General features: G+C 42.7%; 1 protein-coding gene and 1 long non-coding RNA gene across 4 annotated transcripts in view; one reads left to right on the top strand and one right to left on the bottom strand.

Moving 5' to 3' along the window:
- The window catches only part of SLC24A4 (solute carrier family 24 member 4), a 139,560-nt gene that overhangs the window by 23,348 nt on the left and 90,262 nt on the right, over positions 1–25,950 (top strand). The window lies entirely within an intron of this gene.
- Positions 2,860–18,552, bottom strand: LOC142829090 (uncharacterized). 2 transcript variants are annotated; one of them, XR_012903325.1, is made up of 4 exons: positions 18,417–18,552; positions 9,315–9,492; positions 8,621–8,689; positions 2,860–3,213 (listed from the first exon to the last, which is right to left on the bottom strand). It is a non-coding gene; the product is annotated as an uncharacterized LOC142829090 (long non-coding RNA). The 2 variants fall into 2 exon arrangements; XR_012903326.1 differs by having other exon boundaries at positions 9,315–9,473; positions 18,417–18,534.

Genomic DNA, 25,950 nt, shown 5'->3' with positions numbered 1-25,950 from the left:
ACAATACTGCTATCCTCTACCACTCACATAGAAAAAAACCTGTGGCCTGGGTTTGGAGCTTATTTCAGTGGGAGTGTGGTTAGCAGCCAGCCTCTGGTTTAACTATGATTGGAACCTGCCTATTCTGCAGTGAGGACATAGGCAAAATTACTGAGTGCTGATAGTCCTCCAATGCCCTTCCAACAATTGCCCTTCTGAAGGACAGCTAGGTTTGCCATTGATACAACAATTGACTATAAATCCTAAAGCATGTCAGTGCCAAGAACCAGGGAAACACACTTACACAGAAAGTAATGCAGAGTCAGGACTCAGTAATGTACATAGGACTTTGTAATGCTCAGACCTGGGTGTCAGTCACCTGGGTTCACTGTGCAATAAAGACCTCACCTGAGAAGGGTCTACTGTATCAGGTCAGGTCTGTACTAGACACGGGAAGGTCAGCTTAAGGTAAGCAACTCCAACTATGTCAATAACGTAGCTGGAGTTGACATACCTTAAGTCAAGTTTGATGCTGTCTTCACAGTGGGAGGTTGACAGGAGCAATGGCTCCCATTAGCTTCCCTTACACCTCATGACTGCACAGCTGGCGGTGCACACAGAATGAGACTTAGCAGGGTCTTTACCAGACTCGCCCAATCAAATGCCAGAAGATCAATTTCCAGTGTGGCAAATGGAGATGTGGCCTAAGTGCATCTCTCAAGTCCATATTTATTATGGTAAATGTATTAGACTTACTAATTTTCTGAAGGTGTAGTATAATTGTTTAGTCAGCCAAGGTTGGTTACATCAGAGTGTTAATGAAGGAATTCTTATTTGGAAAGACTGTCTGGGATCATCTTCAGAGCTCATTTAATTTGTGTATACCGAGGGCAACTAAGATTTAGGCCTTGCCTATGCTATAGAGTTTTGTCAACATTAGGTAAGTTGATAGGGCAGTCAAAAACTGGCATAATTATATTGCTTGTACATGTGTGAACAATGTTCCTTCTGTTGGCAGAGCACAGTCCAAAGCTGCTGCTCTATCACTAATAGGGTGTGTCTAGACTACATCCCTTTTTCAAAAAAGGGATGTAAATTAGGCACGTCAATCTTGCAAATGAAGCCGGGATTTGAATTTCCTGTGCTTCATTTGCATAATGGCAGCCACCACTTTTTTTTCGAAACAGAGCTTTTTTGAAACAGCCCCCTCCCTCCTCCCCCCCCCCCCCCACACACACCCGGCAGTTTAGATGGGGATCTTTCAAAAAAAAAAAAAACCACTCTTTTTCGAAAGATCCTGGACTCCTCAAAAAATGAGGTTTACAGGATCTTTCAAAAAAGGGTTTTATTTTTGAAAGATTCCCATCTAAACTGCAGGTTTTTTTCCAAAAAGCCACGTTTAGAAAAAAAGTGGCCGCTGCTATTATGCAAATGAAGCACGGGAAATTCAAATCCTGGCTTCATTTGCAATATCGACATGCCTAATTTACATCTCTTTATTGAAAAAGGGATGTAGTTTAGACATATCCATAGAGAGCAGTGCACTGAGAGGCTATCCCACTGTGCTACTTTCCACCTTTTGCAGCTAGGATTTGTAGCAAGGCAGATTGCAGTGTATTATGAGGCTGGCTTAATGTCCCATGATCCAGTTCTTTCCATCCCAACATTCCATGGGCTTCTGACTGCATTTCATGGCATTTTTCAGTGGCCTCTGTTTAGTGTGTGCCCACGGCCTTGGATCCCATACTTCTCTACCATTGTGGATGGTCATGCAATATATCATGTTCACCCAATCTGAACAGGATCACTGAAGATGACTAGAAACAATGTTGTAAATTGTACCCCCATTTTGCACAGGCAAGGATCATTGAAGCTGGATCTCACTCCTGAGGACAAGCAAGGATGCAAGAATGCATCTCCTGCATGCATTTGGCTTCAGACCTGGTCTCTATGCTGCTCATCTGTGTACTGCTTTGGTTCCTGGACAAGTGGTTGCTGAAAGTTTTCTACAATGGGCAGGTGGGGTTGTTACAAAAGATGGCAGCCAGCTCCATATAGAAGCATCAGATTTCCAGCATAGTACCAGAGTGATGTTTTGCTACTCTTAGCTTCTGCTATGCTGCCTTAGTTCCTTCATCTTCACATGGCACTGGTGTGTGTCCTGTTCATAGTTCTTATGCAACAAGCCATGAGAAATGTGACTGTAGGTATTGAGCAGAGCTGGGACTATGCAGCCTCCTTGCCAGTAGATCCAACAACTCAGATGTGCCCAAGTGGGACAGTGTTTGCAGTGTGGAGCTGCTATGGCCAGTTGGGAAGATGCATGTCCATGCCAAGCAAACAGGAAGTGGAATTTCAAAAGTTCATAGGGCCTTCAAAGGGGGGAGGGGAAGCTACCTGGGTACAGGGCAGTGGAGTTCAAACTGCTGACTAGAAGGGTCAGGATGGGCATTGTGGGACACCTCTGGGATGCCACTTTTAGTGATATAACCAAGTGTGGTATGTGCATTGATGTTTTGTTGATATAAAATTGCTGCAAAAAGCTCTATGCCTCTCATCAATAGAGCCCTGCGTGGATACAAAATCTGTATCTGCATCCTCATTCATATGTGCAAAAATGAGCTGCAGATATCGGCATCTATACCCACAGATATTCAAGATTTGCAAGGCTCTCCTAATCGAGGCGGTTTTATTTTGTCATCAAATCAGGAGAGTTTTATCAGCAAAAGGAGCATTGCAGTGTCTACACTGCCACAGTTTTGTTGACGAAAACTGACTTTTGTTGACAAAATTGTGTACTGTAGACAAGGCCTTAGTAAGTGCTGCAAAGGTCAAGAACTCATCTGCTTTCACAGTAAGATAGAAATGAAGCAGGCTGATTGAATTGTACTTCCTGTATGCGGTATAACTCTTTTGGGTAGAACCAAGGCAGGCAAAGAAAGGCTTTCTGACATGTGACTGGGAATTACTGGTAGGGGGGGAAAAACCCTGCTTCTCCTATAGAGTAAAAAGTAAAGGATGTTTGAAGTGACGCAACACAGATGACTTTTGCTTTGAGAAGGTGCAAAGTTGATAGAGAATAATTCAATTCTGCTGTATTTCTATTTGGAAAAGCTTGCTTTGTTTAGCAACTGTTTTCCCCCATTCATACCCAGAAGGACAAGAAAGAGAGATGTGAAGTAGGTTGGAAAACACGAGTGTTGTGCTCAGATTCATCCCATCACTGGTATGGTCCTAAAAGATAAAAAAATGCTCCTATAAGCTGTTGAAGATGAGCTTTAACTGAGTTCAGTGACACTGTGATCTAACCTGGTTGGAGAATGGGGAAAGCTTTCATGAAACTTACATGAAGTCACTTGCAAACTGTGACCCTTTTTAGAGAGGAAATAGGAGGGGAAAATGCTGGAGTATTACTACTTTATTAATGAAAAAGTTGCAACCTATAAGGTTAAAATTCACCTCCTTGGGCCTTCCCATGGGTGTATTGCCTTTCTATATCACAGAACTGGTAGGGAGTTCAGAAAATTAAAGTTTAGGGAGACTGCAATATGGTTTTGAGAGAAGAATTTTGCCCTTAGCATGGTAGAAGCCTGCTGTTTTATAACTTGTCTTCTCTTTGGACACCAAAAAGAGTTTTCTTCAGACTACGACCGTGTTAGGGAATGTTATTACAGACTATCCCACATGTTCTGTTTTAATTGCTGGAGGGAGCCATGTTAAATTACAATCATGGGTCACAATTGTGTCTCATGGCCGTATTTAAACATGTTGTTATTGCTTTGCCTGTTAGGTGGGGTGTAGAATGTTTGTTAGGTGTTTGTACCTTACTGTGGATTTTATGGCACATTAAAAGTAGCTACCTACCCAGCTCTGTATGAGGTGTCGTCCAGAACTTTAAATATAGGGTGTGGAAAATCTGAAATCTCATCTTGACACTAGCATCAACTGGCCCCGACGGCTTAGGAGTTACTACTACACCTTGGTGCATCAGTTATTCCATCTATTACACTGGGCTTTTATGAAAATTTAGATTCTTTGGAAATGCCAGTCTTAGGTATCCAACTTTCATCTAATTAAACAACTCCTTTAGGCTCCATTACGAACATTATCAAACAAGACTGGGACCTTTTAAAATATGAAAAGCATCTTTGCAGCACTGTGATTACTACTATAGTGCAGTCAGGATCCCTAGTTAAAGCTAAATAAATCCCTTGAGTCATTGCAAGTTTTGGATACAAAAAAAATGCAAGATGAGAACCTACACAGACCATATTACAGAATCTGATCTAGATAGAATATAAACATGGATTAGTTTGTACACATCAAGCTTATGTATTTTTTCTAAGTCATTCAACTCATTGCTCTACTGTCTTTTTTTTTTTTTTTTGGCTCCCTATATTTGCATCCTGTACACCAAATTGATTTTTTAATTTAAGTAGTACATTTATTAAAAGGACACTTGTCTCATTAAACCTTTGCAGTCATCATCACAATGACTACATACTGTGAAAACAATAGTAATTGTTTTTAAAGGTAATTTTCATTTAACTCATTGTTTATGTAAGTGTTATAGCTAACCCTTCACTGACCTGCTATTTTGGTTGCATGGAGACTTTCTATGTTTAAACTGAAGAAGCAACTTGGATCTTATTTAACAGCCACAGATAAAAGCTTCTTGCAATTATGAGATTAACCAGAGTTATAATGTGTTTTGATTCTGCCTTAAGACCATGAGTATGTGAATACATGTGCACTTTGACTGAAAGCATGCTTTGACCTTTGGGTTAGGAAACAGCTGTTAGCCAAAAGATTTTCATACAGTTTGAAAAGGTATAAATTCTAAGCTTGTTGCTTTAGACACTATTTACATTGCCAGCCAGCTTCACTACTGAAAAAACAGCAATAGAAATTTGGCATAATTGGTTGTAGAACTACATGGACCATGCTATAATAGAAAATAATTCAAGTCTTTTTATTTGTTTTGAGCAAAGCTCTGAAGAAAAGAAAACATGGCTTCTCTCCTCCCCCAATAATTTTCACACACCAATATTTAAAAAGCGAAAGATATCAATAAAATGAGAAATCTTATTGTGCCACGGTATTAGCTGATAAAAATATGTAAAATCTATTTTGCAAGATTGCCAAAATCTAATGCCATCTGTCAAATATCTTGTTTGTCCTAGGACATGTTGTTCAGAGTATCATTTTGTTTTTGCTGGAACTTTTGTTTATCAAATTATTCATGATTTAAAAAATAATTCAGTCATCTCGGGGGGGGGGAATGCGGGGGGATTATTAAACAGTTGTGTTTTGAAAGCAGAATTGGGTTGCCTTTTGTAAATCAGTGTTTCCTAGTGTTGTGTATTAGCTATTGATGTGACAGTGGACACTTCAGAAAAAGCTGATTAGTGTAAACCTCACATGTAGTGCTGAGGATAGGATAAGTGGCATCTCTTGAGGTGAAATGGCTCCTACAAAAATATGTCTTCACTTCCATATTTTTAGGAGAAAATCTCTCTGAATTGTTGTCTGTTGTTGGATTATTTGTTAGGTGGTAAGATTATTTTTTCACTTGTCTGACATTTTTCTGAAGTCTCACCCTCCCTTTTGATTTCTATGGCTCTGTTCCCGCTTGGTTTTTCTCCTATCTGTCCAATTACTCCTGTGTGTCCTTCATATGATCCTCTGCATCCATCCTTCAAATTTCTCAGAGGATTCCACAAGATTGTGGTATTCACCCCCTTCTCTTCTCCCTCTATTCCTTGTGTCTCAGAAACCTCAGCCATAGCCACGCAATCAGCTTCCCTCTCTATGCTGATAATTCAGAGATCTATTGCTTTATTCCAGACTTGCCTCCAGTCCAAACTAAAATCTCGGTCTGACAGCTCAAACTGAATATGGCAAAAACAGAACTCTTATCTCTTCCCTCACCCTACCCTTTACCTGCTTTCTAGGTAACACCACCATAGGTAACACCACCACCCTAGTCTGTTAGGCAGGCCAGTAACCTGGGTACCATTTTCACCTTGAGTCTCTCTGGGTATGTCTACACTACCCTCCTAGTTCGAACTAGGAGGGTAATGTAGGCATACCGCACTTGCAAATGAAGCCCGGGATTTGAATTTCCCGGGCTTCATTTGCATAAGCGGGGAGCCGCCATTTTTAAAACCCCACTGGTTCGAACCCCGTGCAGCGCGGCTACACGGGGCACGAACTAGGTAGTTCGAACTAGGCTTCCTAGTTCGAACTACCGTTACTCCTCATTTCACGAGCCAGTACAGTAGCCGTGTAGCAGCGCTGCAAGAGTGGTATAGCCAATGGCAAATTAATGAGAGGAACCTGCTTTACAGTACATCGCTGTTTTGCAGATTTATAAGTTGTTTTCACCAGGATTTACACTTGTCAAACTTAATGGAACGAGATCGTGTGAATGTCAGTATCTTGCAGATGAAGGTGAGTCTAACAATTGCTGGAAACATGGCAAGGGCTGTAAGATCTTCCCTGGCAGTCAACTAGTTTCATCTCTGTGGCTCCTCTGAATATGTGAAAATGTGATCAAGAGACAACACTTAATGTAATAAATTATATAAATAAGTTTTTTTCACTATTCATGCAGCATCTTTGTGGCTTAAAACTAGGGAAGTTGAATTTTTTAAATTTTCTCAAATTCCTGAGGAGTTACTGCTTAGCTAGATATTTCTCAGCCTCACACAACAGAGTTGTTGTTGTTGTCTGCTATCACTGTAGCCTGGTATCTTCACAATGAGCAAGTTCCTCAGCAGGTATTAAGCTAGACAGATTTACACCAGCCAAAGATCTATCCTAATTGTGCACAAGAAGCAGTACATCTGCAGAAGATAGGAAATGGAGAGTAAAAATAAACTCCCAATGACAGATAATGCCCACTCTGAATTTACCTTTTCCACACTCCTGGTGAGTTAACTGAGGGTATGTCTACACTACAGAGTTATTTCGAAATATCTTATTTTGAAATAACGCATCTAGACACAAAATACATTACGAAATAGCGTTTTGCTATTTTGAAATAGCGCCTCCACACTGGACGCTGAATCGCATTTAAGGCCAGCCAGAACTGGTTCTGGCAGGGCATCAGGTCAGGAGTTAGCCTCAGGCAGCAGCCACACAAGGTACCTGAGGCTTGTGCTTAAAGGGTTTCCCTGCTTGCTTGCCTACCTTGCTGAGGGACAGCAAAGCATTTTTTTTTTCTGAGTGCTCCGGTTGCCCTCACTCAGGGCACCACAGCACTCTGCAGCATGGAGCCGGAGCCGCCCTGGGCACTCTAATGCTGCTCCTGGACATGTTGCTGCGAGCCTGGCAGCATGTTCTGCAGGCAGTAAGTCTCCCTGGTGTGCCCCACTGGGGGCTTATGCCTCATTCCTTCCTCACGTCCTTGCACTTACCCCTCCCTAACCCCCCTTCCTGATGTACAATAAAAGACACGTGTTCATTACAACAAAATATCTTTATTGAACAAAACTGGAGTGGGGGGGGAATGAAACTTAGGTGAGATTGGGGAAAGAAGGTGGGAGGGGGAGAAGGGAGGGTGGGAGAGGGGAGGGGGAAACCTGGGAGCTGGCAAGGGGTTATTTCGAAATAACTTTGCTGTGTAGACATACCCTGAGCATTTAGTGACCTTTAAAAAAATGTAGCATTCATGGAGATGAGGAAGGATTTATGAATGAGCAGTTTTGTGTTAACAAACTCAGATTATTTGGGGAAGGCTGGAATTTTGTGCTCTTGGGTTTAAAGAATATTGGTGTAATTCAGATAAAAGGCAAAGTATTAAAATCTTAATTCCAGAGAGAGAAATAGCTTTAAACTTCATATTCAGAGACATAATTCGTAATTCATGTTACCAAAGTGCCTTCTAAAAGAAAAAAAATTAAAGTTTCTTCTTAAATTAGCTGTAACCATATTTTTGTCATAGAAGGACAGTGGCGAAGCAACCAGGGAAAGAAACAACCAGGGAAGTTCACTTTTCTGCCCTTCCCCGAGCTCATGTGGTCTGGGACAGCTGGGCAGCAAGGCCCTGGCCACACCCCTGTGGAAGAGACACTCCTCCTGCAGAAGCTGAAGGCCAGAGAGCACAGTCCCAGCTCCCTGGGAGGAGTTGCCGCATGTAGCTCTGAGTGCACCAGGGAGCTGTCCTCCCCACTCTGGGCACCCCTGGTGAGCTCCCCCGGTCCCTGATCCGACTCCTGCATCCCACCTTTGCCCTGAGCCCCCACAAGGATCTGAACAACAGCGGGTATATCTTCTAGTATTGTATAAAATAAATAACCTAGGTGCTGTAGCTGGTGGCACGAAGGGTGAAGTTCTTCTGTATGATAAGGTAGCCACCCATCTCTGTAATCATCCATAGATCAGGGAAGGGCTGGCACAGGATTGAGGTGCTAGTTTGGGAGGTGGAGGTTTCCCCCTCCTCTGTGGTCTTCCTGTTTTATCTTGTGCAAGTTCCTTAAGGCCAGATATTTAGGTGCCCACAGGTAGATATATAGTGGGATTGTCAAAAATACCAAGGGAGACAAGTGCTTCAGAACATCTTACTAACTCCTATTGTAGTTAGGCCCCTGGACACTTTAGAAAATCCTACCTTCTGCATGTTTAGACCCCAAAATACCTTTAAAAGTGTGGTCCTTAGTCTCTCTGCTTCAGCTCCCCATCTGCTCTTGTCATCCTCATAGAGGTGCTGGGGATGAATACATTAAGAATGTCAGGCACTCTCACTTAGATTGTTAAAGGTATGTGGCCCTAACCAATTAAAAGGCTAAATCCCAGTTTTCAAAAGGGTTTTCAGCACTTGAAGGCCAGATTTACAAAGTTATGTGGGTGACCCATTGTCTTGTTAGGTATCTAAGACCAACGTTTGTCACTGACATTCCCAAAACTACTGCCCCTTTGTTCACTAACTTTGCAGAAGCCTAAAGTCTCCACTGGTCAACTTTCACAGAGCTACATAAGTTTCAGTGCTGCTCCATAGCTGTTCAGAGCCCAAACACAAGCTCCAGTTTAAGCAGCTCCAAAGCAGGATTGTCAAGCTAGTTGGGGAAACACCAATCTTAGTAGCAGGGCCTGATCCTATAAGCATGACTGATCCTAGGCATGACTACAGAAGTGGATCCCATTGGCAAGCATCCCTAAAACCTGATACTTGTTAGATCCGACAGCTATATTGAAGTCTTTAAGAGATTGTGAGGCAGCACAGTACTCCATAAAAGGTAGTCAGGGGCTGAGCCAAAGCAGGTTTCAGAAACTTTGTGGGTCCTTAGGAATATGTCTGTATGGGTGTCCATCCTGATGATTATGGCACTCACCTGAGATGTGGGAGCACCAAGGCCCATTTGCTGTTGTCTGACTTGGAGCAGGGACTTGAGATTGAATCTCCTTCATTTCAAATGAGAGCCTGGTAGTCAGAGCAATCTGGTATCCTAGGGCGGGTCTCTCAAGCTCTCCTGCTGAAGTTGCTGTTCCTCCTTGTATAAATATTCATCGCTCCAGAGAAAACAAACAAGAGACAGACACTTTTACACAGTAATGAGTGCACTCAGCTAAGAGGAGATGTGGATTCAATCTCTGCTCCAAATCACATTTTGGAAAAGGCGAAAATTATTTTTAAAAATGTTTTGCATCTAGATCCTAAATTTGTATGAAACTGCTAAAAAGTGTGCAGTACAACATAGTGTTTGAAAGGTCTATAGAGCACTATTTGCTGCTCTAAAAGACTAATAATTGCAATTAATCAGCCAGTGATCCTGTGTACTACAATCCAGGAGGCTTCCACATTCCAAGCACAGTGTATTAGTTCAAAGATAATGCTCTATTTAAGAAACAGTATTTCTTGTTTTGGTATTTGGAAGCCTATGAGGCACTTTTTTTCAGGGTATAATTTTTCAGAAACTACTGAACATGTGCCCTCTGAAATTCAGCCCCCTCCTTAGTGATTTTGATTGCTCAATTAAATACTTTAGTCACATCTGAAAAACGTGGCTCATGTGTTTTGCAAAGGAAAAATCCCCAAGATTTGCATAAAGACATTTAAATCTTTCTAGCCATTTCTGTTCATTTGGTGAGGGGGTATATTTGCTTACATTTTACTCCTTCTTTCAATCTTATGTTTCCACCATACTTCTTAACTGACGAGCCTTCGTACTATAAATATTATTTTGGAGGAACTTACATGTGACTTTATTGAAGACAGCTTAGCTGACTCATTTGTCTTGCTGCAGACATACATCTCTGTCTCATAAAATAAATGACAACAATGTGTAGCTTTACTGGGCCTCTATTCAAATTTTATTGATTAGTTGTAGTGGGAGGACAGATTTTTGAAGTGAGAACACTTGTACTTATTGTTACATAAAGTATGAGCTGTGAGGTCATCCAAGAAGTTTAGGGATGGGTAATGTTCAGGAATTTTGTCCTTAGGTTGCGTGTGTTTTGAGGTGTCAAAATGAGACACTGCTTGCTCTTGATTGTATGGAACGGTATGACCACCATAATAGGAACTGGGTTAGTGCTATAATGGCATCTTTTTGTCTGAACCATGATTCCCTTCAGTACGTTGCTGTTCTCCTTGGCTACGTCTACACTGCAGTGCTATTTCGGGATAGCTTTGGTATCCTGAAATAACTACAGTATTCCACATCTTTTGAGTGCACCTGTTATTTTGAAATATAACGGGCTCACTGTTCCAGCGTCCATGTAAACCTCATTCCACGAGGAGTAAGGAATGTTTCAGAATAATGATTTATTTCAAAATAAGTGCGGTATAGGCAACGCCAGATTTCAAAATAAGCTATGCAAATTGTGTTGCTTATTTTGAGCTATGGATGCAGTGTAGACCACCCCCCCCCCACATCCATCAAGTTTCATCCCAACCATAAATGCTCTTGGCTCTGTCTCATCTGCTGGGCCCTGGTGAAGTACCTGTTCATTGAAATCGTTATGCTCTGATATCTAGCAGAGTAGAGCTAGTCAAAATTATTTTTTAATGCATTCTGTAAAATATTTTGAGATTTAACTGAAAAATCAAAAACTGCAATATTTTGGATAATATCTTCTATTCTTCTCTGTAGGCCCAGCTCTTGCTCTCAGTCCATCTCCCATGGTGCACCATGATCTCCCCTCTTGATGAAGGAAGAATATGTGTCAATCAGCCATATGGCTGATTGACATCATGGGAGATGAAAGTCATGCTGGAGATCCTGATCCACCAAGGGGAATTGAAGCATGAGATAGCCCAGCTTTATCTTTCAGGAGGCACAGATATTTAGGTTTTCATTGGTTTATTTGGGTTTTTTTCAATGAAAATGCCACCCTGAAATATGCTATGAAAAACAAACACCTTCTTAAAAATGGTTACATTTTTTTCATATCTAAAAACCCAATTTCCATTGAAAAACAGTTTCAACTGCAGACTTACCATAGTCTGGGGTGCTCCAGAACTTAGAATGATACGAGAGTAGGGGCTAGAACATCTAAACTTTCTTGTGATAAGCACACACACAATTCAGTGGAGAAAAGGCATTCCATTTCATTATAGTGACATTGAATATCAGAATGAACACGTGCAGATTGGTCTTTCTATTGAACTATTGCAGTAGCTTCTTTAATGTATCTTTGGATAGTTTCGCTGGTATATAGAAAGTCTGGCTTTATCAATACTACAGTTCTAAATAAAATATGTATTAAGTTTTACCCCCTGTTGCTATTGGTACATAATAGATTCTGCATATTGTAGAATCAGTGCCTTTTACAAGATAAGCTCACATACTCTTCATGTTTCTAATGGCAAATGAACCGCATTGTTGGTGGATGAAATGAAAAGATCAGCTGTACTAGGAAGAAAGAACAGACACTAATAGTAAATGTTTGGAATGAAAATAAAATTGGAGCTAATGGATTAGTGAAACATCATTTCTGTTCAGAATCATATGAGAGATCTGGGCTTTAGTCCTGAGTGGAGCACAGGATCTGGTCCAAGAGGTAAATATAAAAGGACCGCGTGGAAATAGTGACCATAATATAAAAACATTTAACATTCCTGTGGTGGGAAGAACATCTTAGCAGCACAACACTGTGGCATTTAATTTCAGGAAGGGGAACTATGCAAAAATGAGGAGGTTAAACAGAAATTAAAAAGTACAGTGCCTAAAATAGAATCCCTGCGAGCTGCATGGATCTTTTTCAAAGACACCATAATAGAGACCCAACTTAAATGTATACCCCAAATTAAAAAACACAGTAAAAGAATTAAAAAAAGAGCCACCGTGGTTTAACAACTATGTAAAAGAAGCACCGAGAGAGAAAAAGGCATCTTTTAAAAAGTGGAAGTCAAATCCTAGTGAGGAAGATAGAAAGGCGCATAAACACTGCCAAATTAAGTGTAAAAATATAATAAGAAAAGCCAAAAAGAAGTTTGAAGAACAGCTAGCCAAAAACTCAAAAGATAATAACAAAATGGTTTTTAAGTACATCAAAACCAGAAAGCCTGCTAAACAACCAGTGGAGCCCCTGGATGCTTGAGTTACAAAAGGAGCACTTAAAGACGATAAAATCATTGCAGAGAAACTAAATGAATTCTTTGCTTCAGTCTTCCCGGCTGAGGATGTTAGGGAGATTCCCAAACCTGACCCTTCCTTTGTATGTGACAAATCTGAGGAATTGTCACAGATTGAAGTGTCATTAGAGGAGGTTTTGGAATTAATTGATAAACTTAACAGTAACAAGTCACTGGGATCAGATAGCATTCACCCAAGAGTTCTGAAATAACTCCAATGTGAAATTGTGGAACTATTAACTATGGTTTTTAACCTATCCTTTAAATCAGCTTCTGTACCCAATGACTGGAAGATAGCAAATGTAACGCCAATATTTAAAAAGGGCTCTAGAGGCGATCCCGGTAATTACAGACCAGTAAGTTTAACGTCAACACTGGGCAAATTAGTTGAAACAATAGTAAAGAATAAAATTGTCGGACACATAGAAGAACATAATTTGTTGGGCAAAAGTCAACATGGTTTCTGTAAAGGGAAGTCATGTCTTACTAATCTATTAGAGTTCTCTGAAGGGGTCAACAAACATGTATACAAGGGGGATCCAGTAGATATAGTGTACTTAGATTTCCAGACAGCCTTTGACAAGGTCCCTCACCAAAGGCTCTTACATAAATTAAGTTGTCATGGGATAAGAGGGAAAATCCTTTCATGGATTGAGAACTGGTTAAGACAGGAAGAAAAGGGTATGAATAAATGGTAAATTTTTTCAGAATGGAGAGAGGCAACTGGTGGTGTTCCCCAAGGGTCAGTCCTAGGACCAATCCTATTCAACTTATTCATAAATGATCTGGAGAAAGGGGTAAACAGTGAGGTGGCAAAGTTTGCAGACAGTACTAAACTGCTCAAAATAGTTAAGATCAAAGCAGACTGTGAAGAACTTCAAAAAGATCTCACCAAACTAAGTGATTGGGCAACAAAATGGCAAATGAAATTTAAAGTTGAAAATGTAAAGTAATGCACATTGGAAAAAATAACCCCAACTATACAGACAATATGATGGGGGCTAATTTAGCTACAACTAATCAGGAAAGAGATCTTGGAGTCATTTTGGATCATTCTCTGAAGACGTCCATGCAACGTGAAGTGGCAGTCAAAAAAGCAAACAGAATGTTAGGAATCATTAAAAAAGGGATAGAGAATAAGATGGAGAATATCTTATTGCCCTTGTATAAAACCACAGTATGCCCACATCTTGAATACTGTGTACAGATGTGGTCTCCCTCCTCTCAAAACAGATATACAGGCAGTCCCCGGGTTACATGGATCCGACTTACATCAGATCCCTACTTACAAACGGGGTGAGGCAACCCCGCACTAACTGCTTCCCCCCAGCAGACCAGGGAGACGCGAAGCTAGCGCGCCCCCCCCCCCCCCCCCAGCAGACCAGGGAGACATGGAGCGGCTTTTCTCAGCAGCCACCTCAGCTTGAGAATAAAGGACTGAGGGAAGTGAGGTGTGGGAGAATAAAACTGAGCTCTGGAGAAATGTTTGGCTAGAGTTTCCCCTACAATATGTACCAGTTCTGATTTACATACAAATTCAACTTAAGAACAAACCTACAGTCCATATCTTGTACGTAACCCGGGGACTGCCTGTACTGGCATTAGAAAAGGTTCAGAGAAGGACAGCTAAAATGATTAGGGGTTTGGAATGGGTCCCCTATGAGGAGAGATTAAAGAGACTAGGACTTCTCAGCTTAGAAAAGAGGAGACTAAGGGGGGATATGAGAGAGGTCTATAAAGTTATTCATGAGTAGTGTGGAGAAAGTGAATAAGGAAAATTCATTTACTTGTTCCCATAATATAAGAACTAGGGGCCACCAAATGAAATTAATGGGCAGACAGTTTTAAACAAATAAAAGGAAATTCTTCTTCACACAGCGCATAGTCAATCTGGGGAACTCCTTGCCTGAGAAGGTTGTGAAGGCTAGGAATATAACAGGGTTTAAAAGAGAACTAGTTAACCTCCATGAATTTAAGTCCATTAATGGCTGTTAGCCAGGATGGTAAGGAATGGTGTCCCTAGCCTCTGTTTGTCAGAGAGTGGAGACAGATGGCAGGAGAGAGATGGCTTGATCATTACATGTTCGGTTCACTCCCTCTGGGGCACCTGGCATTGGCCACTGTTGGCAGACAGGATACTGGGCTGGATGGACCTTTATGGTCATTCTTATGTTAGCAGCACAGGCAGGCTATCTTCCCAGCTCTGTGTGGCTCCTCAAAAGTGGCCACCATCTCCTTCTGTCTCTGACTCCTAGGTGGAGGGATAGCCACGGAGGATCTGCATGCTGCTTCTCCCCCCAGCACTAGTTCACCAGCTCCCATTGGCCAGGAATGGTGGCCAATGGGAGCTGAAGGGGCAGCATCTGCAGGTGTGGGCAGTTCATAGAGGCATGTGGTCGTGTTTCTGCCTACAAGACCGAGAGAGATGTTGCTGTCTGAGGTAAGCACTGTTCAGAGCCAGCACTCTGAAGCCTAGCTCCAGGCCTCAATCCCCAGCCCTAAGTCCCCTCTTGCAACTCAAACCCCAGCCCCTCTCTTCCATCTTGCCGTACCCCAACCAAGAGCTCCTCCTGTAGCTAAGTCCCTGATCCTTGGCTCCACCCCTAGACCCTAGCCCAAAATACTCATCCCCATCCTCTTGTCCTAGACTGAACCCCCTCCTATACCCAACCTCCCTCATTTCCACCCCATATCATAGCCCACACCTGCAGCCAGAGCCCTCACCCCCTTTCTGCACGATAATGCCCTGCCCCAGCCTGGTGGAAATGAGGGAGTGTAGGGGAGCTTGAGCAAGGGATGGATGGATCATGGAGTGACAGCAAGCTGGGTCTTGGAACAGTGTTGGGGCAGGGGCAAGGCAAGAGTGTTCAGTTTTCTGTAAATAGAAAGTTGGTAACCCTGTGCCTGGGTTCAGTGAGCTTTTTGTGGGTTTGATCCATAGGTCAAATGAAGTCCACAAAGAAAATTTCCATTTTCTTCACTGGGCTTTGCTCTAAGGTTCTCCTGTCCAAGGACACACAGGCTGGGACCATTTTGTGCCTTAGCTTGTATGGTAAACAGGCAGAGATTAAATCTGAGAATTATGTAAGGATTGGGGAACTGTGACTGTGAATGCTTTCATATCAAAAGGACAAACTCTACAAAGTGTTTTACTTTCTCAGTGGCACTAATGTGCATGTTTGTATATGCAATTATATAATCAGTGAGGATGTACAATGCTAAGGCTTGATTGGCATTTGTTTGGGATGACCTGCATTACTTATACCTGTAGTCCAAAAAACAGCAAATTCTTGCTATAAAAGGTTAATTAACATCGTGGTCTATGCTGATGTGCAATGTTCACAGGGCTTTATTGGCAAGAGTTTGCAGTTTTTGGAACACAGGAGTGAGTAATGTGCGTCATCCCAAACAAACACTAATGAAGCCTTTATGCTGCTCTGCACTGTAATGTGTTTTTTGTTTATTTCAGGTATTAAAAGCAACTTTGCTTTAAGTAAAATGTTTCTTTTGTAGGTACTATTTTTCCTGTCCCTCTGCCTGTAGAATCAGGTTTCCCTAGTTACCATGAGTCCAACTGCATAAGCTTCCGAATGACAGACTAGTATTAGTACATATTTTGCAACCTCTTTAAATGATCTAAAATAGCTTAATTATATAATTCTACATCTGTGGCTGTTTATAGGGAATATGGTGGAACGTCCACTGCCAAGTTGAGGTTATAACAAAATTAAGGCTGTGGTTTAGGAAAACAATACGCATGTGTATATCAAGTCCCATTGAAGTCAAAGGGATTTAAAGGGCTTTCCTAAATCAGGGCTTCAAAGATTAGGAAATATAGGTGTGGGAGCTAGGTGGGGGGGGGGGGGGGGAAGGGAGTGCTGTGGTTTTTTTGCGGGTCTCACTTTTTTTTGCATGTCCCACTTGCCATCCCATGCCCAGGGTCCTGGCACTGTCTTCCCAGGGTTCCACTTCTGGCCCTGTACCTGCATTCCCAGCTGCAGGACCTGAGCCCAGGGCTTAGCTCCCATCTGGCCCCGCACAGGGGACCCTGGATGCTGCCAGTCCCATGACTAGGGCTCTGCACATGGGGTCCTAGCTTCTGCTGTCCCCATGCCTGGAGTTCAGCTCCTGGCTGCCGGCAGTCCCATGTCCAGGGCTTTGTTTATTGCTCTGTGCCTGGAGTCCACATAATAGATCCCAGCTGTTGTTAGCCCTGCTCTGGAAGCTCTGCTCCTGGCCCCTTGGCCTCCTTAACCATGTCTGTTTCCCACCCACCTACCCAGAGCCACAGCCCCGCTCCTGACACAGTTCTGGGGACTGGGAGGAAGCTGGATAAGATTAAGGGGGGGGTGATGATCATTGGCTTACAGCACCCCACTATATCTATAAACCAGACCTAACTATAATAGCACCTGGCTCATTTAGCATAGTAACATGTCCAACACTCAGAGAATAGCATTTTGAGACTCGGCACACAGGGTGTGCGCTGGCTACCTCCAGTAGAAGGTGTCAGTCCTAGAGGTTGGCCTGTAGCCAGAACCCAAACATCTACACTGCAATTAAACATCCCATTAGCCCGAGCCCTATGAACCTGAAACAGCTGCTGTAGGACCAGCTTCTGGTGTCTAATTGCAGGGTACACAGGACCCAGAGAGCTTATGTGCCATGCCAAATGACACTCAAAAGTCTTTGGTGGAGCAGGAAATTGTACCTTCTTCTCCAAAGTCCCAAGTTAGCACCCTAATCACTGGAACAATTGTTTGGTTGCAAATATTGTCTATTAATATAGTCAGGTTTTTTTAACTTGTTCACTGAAATTCAAAACTTTCAATATGCTCTATACCTGGCTGAAACACAGGAAGGGGATATGGGCAGTGGCTTTTTTCCCCCTACCTTTTTTTAATTGAAACTTGATATATTTTAGGATTTTTTAAACTGAAAAATCAGAATTTGGAAACTTCTGACCAGCTCTACATAATCTGAAAGTTTTTGTGAAGAGAGACAAGTTGGGTGAGGTAATATCCATTGGTGAAAAGCTACATACAAGTTTTGTTAGGCCATTCCTTTATTTTATGAGTCTAATTTTTTTACCCTTAAAAATTTGGATTTTATTGGAACTTCTTATGAATTCATTATTCACAGAATAGCCTCTCTGTGATACAAAATGGTCACCTACTGAGCCATCAATGTTGGAGCTTGCTGAAAACCGCGTCAAGTGAAAGGAGTACACACACTTTCAGTTAAGGAATTCTACATGTTTGTTTTCTGTTGGTGTTACACTGATTTTTCTATTAGGCAAAACTATTAAGTATTTCTGTCAGAAAATGGAGTAATCTGAGAGCACATCAACAAAGAGGAGATAGCAGAGTGTGTTTTGATTTGAACAGCATTGTTAGCATAAAGTATCATAACTCTGCTTTTCCAAATGCCTCTTAAAACAGCACACCTATAGTACTTGGCGGAGAAATCAGCAAGATAATGTCGGCAATTTGTTGCTATTCCAAATTGCTTGAGACACCCACTTATTCTGTTACAGTATCTAGGTGAAATGTGCTTCCAACAAAATGTTCTTCAAGATAAAGCTGTGAATACAATAAAGGCAATAGTTTGTTCAGTTTGTGATTTCTGGGCACGTATGGGTGAGAGGTCCTGACAGCAAAGGAAAAGAAAGAGTAAATCCTTTTACCAAACACATAGCTACTGTGTAGTTATTTGTTCAATGTTAGAGTTAAATGGGAGAAAACGTCCAATTAATCCAATACAAAACAAAATCAAAAGGATTTCCAGGGGTTTTTCTGTGGGCCCTGTTTTATGCCTTCACAGATGGGTAAGGTGGGGACATAAAGAATTTTCTTACCTCCTATGTGAGTTACCTGCAGTGCTTGGGAAAGAGCACTGCTGCAGATCTGCTACTTTTTCTTCCATGCAGGGGAGAGGGTGAAATCTGAGCTCCTCATCTTCCCTCAGAGCACTGGCCTAAGCTGTGGAGTTGCTGCAAAAGTGGGAACCAACTGTCGTGACCCTTCCTGTACAGTAACTGCAGAGTATTATGAAGCTGTAAAATATGGAGGACCCAGAGACTGAGAGCCAAATTCTGCTCTTATACATGTTGCAGAGAAAGAAACACTGAAAATAACAGTGAATCCATGATTTCAAAGGGGGCACAGAGTGCATGTAGACTTTGGTCTTGAAGGGTCAGGTACTTTGGAGCCTGAACACACGTATGCTGCATAGTAACCTTGACTCCTGTTCTGCTTCTGTGCTAGCACAGGTCTTAACACAAGATGGAGGGTAGGGTTACAGATTTCATACATAGCCCCACTGAAATTAATAGCACAGAGCAAATGATCAGATATGCTGCACCAAAAGGAAGTGGGTGGACTCTAGGGTGTCAAACAATAGCATCTAATTACACTAACACTTTTTGTTTTAATTGAACCAAATTGGCAAGTAGGGGGGAGCCTGTCCTAAAAATACAGCTCTCAATTATTTAAAATTGTTCTTCAGGCATTACCAACTTAATGTCCTAAATAATTTATCCTGTCATTTTCTGATCAGCATAATGGAGGCTTTTGTGGTTTTTATTAAGCATGAGCACTTCTAGCAACTGTTTATCCTTCTGATTTCATAGAATCCTAGAGTTAAAGGCCAAAAGGGACCACCTGATCATTGGTTGTCTTCCTGTATGTATCCCATGGCCATTAAACCCCACCACCCCAGTTCTGAGCCCAATAACCTGAATTAAACTATTCCAATCCTCATGGAATTAAACTAGAGTGTGCTACAGGTGGATAAGAGAAGCAGCCAGGGTTCACCATTGTCTGAAATGGAACCCCCTACAATAGTATCAAACTCATTTAGTGAAAGATGCAGCTGATCCTAGCAAGTGACCCGCACCTCAAGCTGCAGAGAAAGGTGACCCTTCTACCCCCAGATCCCTGCCAATCTGACCTGCACACAATTGCTTTCTAACCCCTCCTGTGGCAGTCAATCAGACCCTAAGCACGTGAGCAAGTGAGAGGGAATTCTCTGTGCAGTCTTAAAGCATCACCCACCCCGTCTCATGTACCATCTCCATCTGTGGAAATCTCCAGTGCTTCAGAGGATATAGCATTTTGAGGCAGCAATTCCTTCTTGACTCATCCAGGACCCTGGCTGACGCCTTGAAATGGGAGATTTATGAGCTTAAGACATAGGGCCAGAAGGGTACCAGGGCCACTGAACACAGGCGTTGTGGGCCATCCTGCCATATAATTCCACTCAAGTTTATCAAGCTCTATCTTAAAGCTCATAAGGTTGTTTTGCAGGAGTCACTGACAGGTACCATAGGCTTTCCCAAATGGCCAGGTATGGCCCTGTCTACGCTCCATCCCCAAATTCCCTACTTCTGCTTTGTGGCCTGGCTCCAGGCAGGAGTGTGGTCACGCTGCCTGCCCTCCAGGTACTTTGGGACTGGGGAGGTTATATCAGCACCTTCCTCCTATCCCCCCGGCACTCTGGAGCTGGGGGTGGAGGGCGGGAGGGCTGTAGCTGTTTGGTCTCCAAGTGCTTCAGGGCTAGGAGGCTAGTCTGGAAGGGGAGGTGGTATCAATGGTGGGGATACTCTGGGCTCTACTAGGGGAGAGGTGGAAGGGGTGGAGCTTTGGGTGAAAGGGCTCGGGCTGGGGGCTAGCTTCCCCCAGCCAGAGGTTCACATGGCACCCATGTTTGCCCTGGTAACCTCTGTTGGGAGGCTATTCCAGGATGTCACTGCACTCACTCCTAATTTCCAGCCTAAGTTTATGCATGGCAAGTCTATTCCCTTTGCTTTTGTACCAACATTGTCCTTTGGCTTAAGTAACTCATCTCCATTCCTGGTGTTTGGGCAGCTAATGTACTGATAGAGTGCCACCATATTCCCTCTTAGCCTTTATATTGCTAAGCTAAACAAGCCAAGCCCTTTTACTCTCCTCTCCTAAAAATAGGCTCTCCATTCCCAGATCGCCTGAGTAGCCTTCCCCTGCACCTGTTGCAATTCAGATTCATTTATTTGAAAATGGGTGGCCAGAGTTATACACAGTATTCCAAATGGTATCTTCCAAATGGCCTTGTACTGTGGCACTAAAGCTTCCTTATCTCTACTGGAAATACCTGACCTGAGATAATTGAGGATTGTATTTGCTGTATCACACTGGTGGCCCAATCAAATTCATGGCCACGCAAAATGCATCATGGACTGTGAAATTGGGTGTCCTCCTGTGAAATCTGGCATTTTGTGTGCTTTTATCCTATGCGATACAAATTTCATGTGGAAGACCAGCGTTTCTCAGATTGGGGGTCCTGACCCAAAAGGGAGTTGCACAGGGATCACAAGGTTATTTTAGGAGGGTCACGGTTTTGCCACCCTTACTTCTGCATTGCTGTCTTCAGAACTGGGCCACTGGAGAGCAGTAATTGTAATGTTGGCTGGGCCCGGCTCTGACGGCATAACCACCAGCAGCAGTTGTGCAGAAGGTAGGGTAACGGTACTATAACCTAAGATCCATCTAGGATGCATGCCTGTGTGGGCACGGACAAAGAATTCTAATCCCACCTGCCTCCTCAGCAGAGCCATGTGGCCCTGGCCCCAGATCCTGCCCTTTCCCAAGGCTGGAGCTGTGGCCAGGGCTGCATGATGGCTGCCCGGCTGCTCCTGGAATGAGCAGCATGGCAGGAGGCTGTTAGAGCTGGAGCTGGGCTTTAAAATTGTGGAAGCTGCTGCCATCTTCCAGCACCGGGATCCCAGTCTTTAAAACTGTTGCTGGCCAACCTTGAATATTGCCCATCCTATACCCCAGACTGCAATGGGTGAAATACTGTCAGAGGGTGTGTCTACACTACCACCCTAGTTCGAACTAGGGTGGTAATGTAGGCAACCGGAGTTGCAAATGAAGCCCAGGATTTGAATTTCCCGGGCTTCATTTGCAGATTGCCGGGTGCCGCCATTTTTAAATGTCCGCTAGTGCGGAGTCCGTGCCCCGCGGCTACACGCGGCACGGACTAGGTAGTTCGATTAGGCTTCCTATTCCGAACTACCGTTACTCCTCGTGGAACGGTAACTACCTCAAGGAGTAACGGTAGTTCGGAATAGGAAGCCTAATCTGAACTACCTAGTCCGTGCCGCGTGTAGCCGCGGGGCACGGACTCCGCACTAGCGGACATTTAAAAATGGCGGCACCCGGCAATCTGCAAATGAAGCCCGGGAAATTCAAATCCCGAGCTTCATTTGCAACTCCGGTTGCCTACATTACCACCCTAGTTCGAACTAGGGTGGTAGTGTAGACATACCCAGAGTTAGGGATCTTTCGACTATTCATTTCCAGCTTCTATTTATATGGATAAGAATTGTAAGCATACATTGAGGAGAGAATATACCCTGCTGCACTGCCTTTTCTAGAGGATATATATTGTAGATTAAAGGGAAGACCATGACTTTCACAGATGAACTATCAATGAATGTGTAATAAGCAAGAAAGTGTTGAATTGACATATGTCTTTCCTTTTCTTATAGTCCATCTATTTGCTTGCTTTCTTGGCCTTTATAAAGCTTGGTTAACTCTATTCCTTTCCATCATGGAGTCACACTATCACTTCTGTTGCACCCTTTGTCTGGATTGTTTCCATCCGGACTACTGAATCACTTCCCTGTTCAATCTGCAGTTAGACAGAAAGGTTCCAATGAAGGGTAGTTGGAGCCAGTTCTCTTTAGAGCCCATTGTTATTTCTCCTTTGATATGGAAGAAGGGTTTCTAGAGAAACCTTTTGAAGACTATTGCTTCAGAGCTCTCAGTTGCTACCTGTTTGACCCTAAGTTGCACTGCTACTGAAGCAGTGGCCCATGCTGGAGCTTTCAAACAACGGTTTACCATGATTCCCTTGCATGAGTCCCTGTGTTCTACGGGTTACCATATGGAGTTGGGAATCCACCTTGTATTCCTGACTTCTCCACTGGGTGGCCATGGACAAATCATTTAACATCTCGGTGCTTAAATTCCTCCTTCAGCAAGCTGGGGATAACACTTTTCAGTCATTTTGAACTTTTTAGATGAAAGGTGGAAAATAAGTAAAAATTATTAGTGTTAAATATTGTTTATCTGTATTATTGTAGTGCCTAAAAGTCCAAATTGTGGAGCAGGCCCCTATTATGGTAAGTGGTATTCAAACATAGAACAAAAAGTCAATTGCTGCTCCAAAGAGCTTAAAATATTAAGAGACACCAGATAGTTAAGCACGGAATGCAAGAAAACAATGAGAAGTTACTTGTTTGGATGTGTGCACTGTGGTACTCACCAGTGGTGCTGCTTCTACTCTCCAAGAGACTCGCAGCCAGCCCTGCGGGGATCAGTCTGGGGCAGTCCCTCCCCTGCACGTGGGCTGTCCTGGGAGCAGCACTCCCTCAGGGGACAGGTCTCCCTCCTCCCCAGAGGAGGGGACCCAGCAAGTGTGGGCTGGGTTGGGGTCCTTGTGCTGGGAGAGTCACTCAGGGAGTAGCGCCACTGGTGCCACAGTGGTACACATCCAAACAAGCACACATGACCTCAATATCGGTGCACAAGACAAAACTCACTTCTCTCATGGATGGAAAAATCTTAGCGGGAACACTGACTGTAACCCCCATACAATAACCTTGCAACCCCCACACAATTCTTTTTTGGTTCAGGACCCTGACAAAAACACCACCATGAAATTTCAGATTTCAGTATCTGAAATCACAAAATTTATCATATTTAAAATCATATAACTGTGAAATTTGACCAAAATGGACCGTGGATTTGATAGATCATCCTGTAATAGACCCATACATCCAGGTCTCTCTCCTCCTCTCTCATTTCCAACTGATGAGCTTCTTGATTATAGCAGAATTTTTTGTCTCTCTAAGGGTACGTCTACACTTGCACCCTAGTTCGAACTAGGGATGCAAATGTAGGCGACCAAAACTGCTAATGAAGTGCAGATTTAAATATCCCACACTTCATTAGCATAATCTCGCCCATGCACTATTCCGATCGCCAGCTGATTCGAACCAGGAAGTGTGCTCCAGGCCGCATTAGTTTGAATCAAACCCCTTGGTTCGAACTAATGTTACTAACGTTTGAACTAACGTTACTCCTCATTTTTTGAGGAGTAACATTAGTTTGAACCAAGGGGTTTTATTCAAACTAACGCGGACCAGAGCACACTTCCTGGTTTGAATCAGGGATGGTCTAGACAGTGTTTGGTCCTGTCGTGATGGCAGGGGACTGGACTCAATGACCTCTCGAGGTCCCTTCCAGTTCTAGTGTTCTGTGATTCTATGATTCCATTATATGAAATATGATGGGTCCCAAAACTGATAGCTGAGGCACTCCACTCTAACCTTTAACCAAACAGTGATAGAAATAACCAAACAGATACTTCTCCTTTTAGCACAACCTCTATGATCTTCCCCTTAGCTAGTTCATTACCACCGTATAATTCTTGTACTATTCTCCATTTTGTCAAATGTAATAATTTCATCATATGCAACCATAGTGGATGCTTTACTTAGGTCCAGGTAGATTAGATCTACTGAATTTCCCACGTCTTAAAAAAAAATCTGTCTGACCCTGTCTGCTTTTGGTAAATCCATATTTCATGGACTTTTGAGAGGCTTAAGTCTTTTTAAAAACAGACTTCAGAATTTTATTTCCCTTGGAGATAGTCTCCTATGTATTTTTCATTCTGAGCCTAGGTAATGCTCTTGCATGCACTATAAAACTACTTTAGGGCCAACTTCAGCAAAGCATTTAATCATGTACTTAAGTTACTCATGTACTTAAATTTCTTGAATTGGAGCCTTAAATAAGAATTGTAAGGTAAAGAAAGCTGTAGATGTACATGTCACATACACATTAGTGTTGTACATCATTCTAAACATTAAAGTGCCATCAAGTATATCACTTATCATTATTTCACTCAAATGAACCAGTTCAAAATAATCTACTGATCAAAGGGGACAAAATATGCCATGTGCAGCTCTTCATTTGCTAGTACATGGGACACCTTCCTGAAAAAATATCTAGTTAGAAACACCTTTTGAATGGTGTGGTAGCTGTTACACTCTGTATGAGCATTAACAGTTGTTTGTTTAAATCATTCTTTATTGTGGTCGTGAAAATAAACTCTTCTACCTAATTCATTTTCATTCTCTGTATCACACACAAACTGCTCACTTTTCTGCAGCAACATAAAGTAGGCAAAAAAGTTTTTCCACCAAAGTAGCAGTTGTTTTCTCTTTTAAAGTTCTTCTGCATAAATCATATTTTCCTAGCCTGATGCCACTATTGGCAGTCCACATGCCCAAGTCATCAACACGTGAAAATTAAAGCTGAAATGCTAAATCTAGTCTTCATGTTTCCTAGGTGCTGGAATTGCAGATGGTACTTGTGACAGATTGTACCCCATATTCATGCTTTTTACCAGACCATGATAAATTTTGTACTAAGTAGGCCTTGTGAAATATCATTTGAAAACTCATAGTCTGTTGAACATTTTTGTTCTGGTAAAATCTATGTTACAACATTGTATATCAAGTTAAAAGACTCTACTGTATAACATTGTTATAACATGCCCTCAGTTTAAAAAAGTAGGTATAAAACAGTTCATCAGAAACAAAAGATAAACCAACACTAGGGTGACCATATTTCCCTATGCCAAATACAGGACACCTGGTAAATTGCTTAGATTTAAGAAAGTTCAGTGTCAATCAATCAGAACTATGCAATACAAACATTCAAAATAACATTAAGTTGACTGAGCACCCATTAAAAGGACATGTACGTTATAACTAATAATAAGTAAAACATTTAAATGATACACTTACAATTAATGGTTATTGCTCTTTGGAAGTGCCTACCTTGTCCTAATCTTGCTGTCCACCACAGGGTGACTGGGAAAGGGACTGACCCCAGGGGGTGGAGGGCACCCAGGAATGGGGCTGAGCCCCATGGCGATGAAAGGGCTTCAGCCCTGTTGTGAGTGCTGCGTGAGAACAGAGCTGAGCCCTGCAGCGGGGGCTGCCTGGGAACAGGGCTGAACCCCAGAGCGGCAAAATGGCTTCAGCCCTGCACTGGGGGGCTGGCCGGAAATGGAGCTGGCAGCTGCAAAAGGCTTCAGGCCCGCAGCAAAGGCTGCCTAGGAACAGGGGCTGCAGCCAGCAGTGAGGCACCAGAGAAAGGGGTTTCAGTCCTGGGGCAGCACCATCGTTTGGGGCTTCAGCCTCATGTTGTTGAAAGGCTGGCAGACCTACCTTCCTCTTTAAGAGGCGCAGAGAGGGAAGACACACCCTACTAACTGGTTTCTCCCTCGGCACCCTGCCTGACTCCAGACTCCACATGCTGGTACCTGCTTTACCT

The sequence above is a fragment of the Pelodiscus sinensis genome, chromosome 4 (genome assembly GCF_049634645.1).
Source record: "Pelodiscus sinensis isolate JC-2024 chromosome 4, ASM4963464v1, whole genome shotgun sequence".
In the NCBI taxonomy this organism is placed as follows: Eukaryota; Metazoa; Chordata; order Testudines; family Trionychidae; genus Pelodiscus; species Pelodiscus sinensis.
Note: the sequence above shows the minus strand (reverse complement) of the source record. Positions and strands in the feature narration are given on the sequence as shown.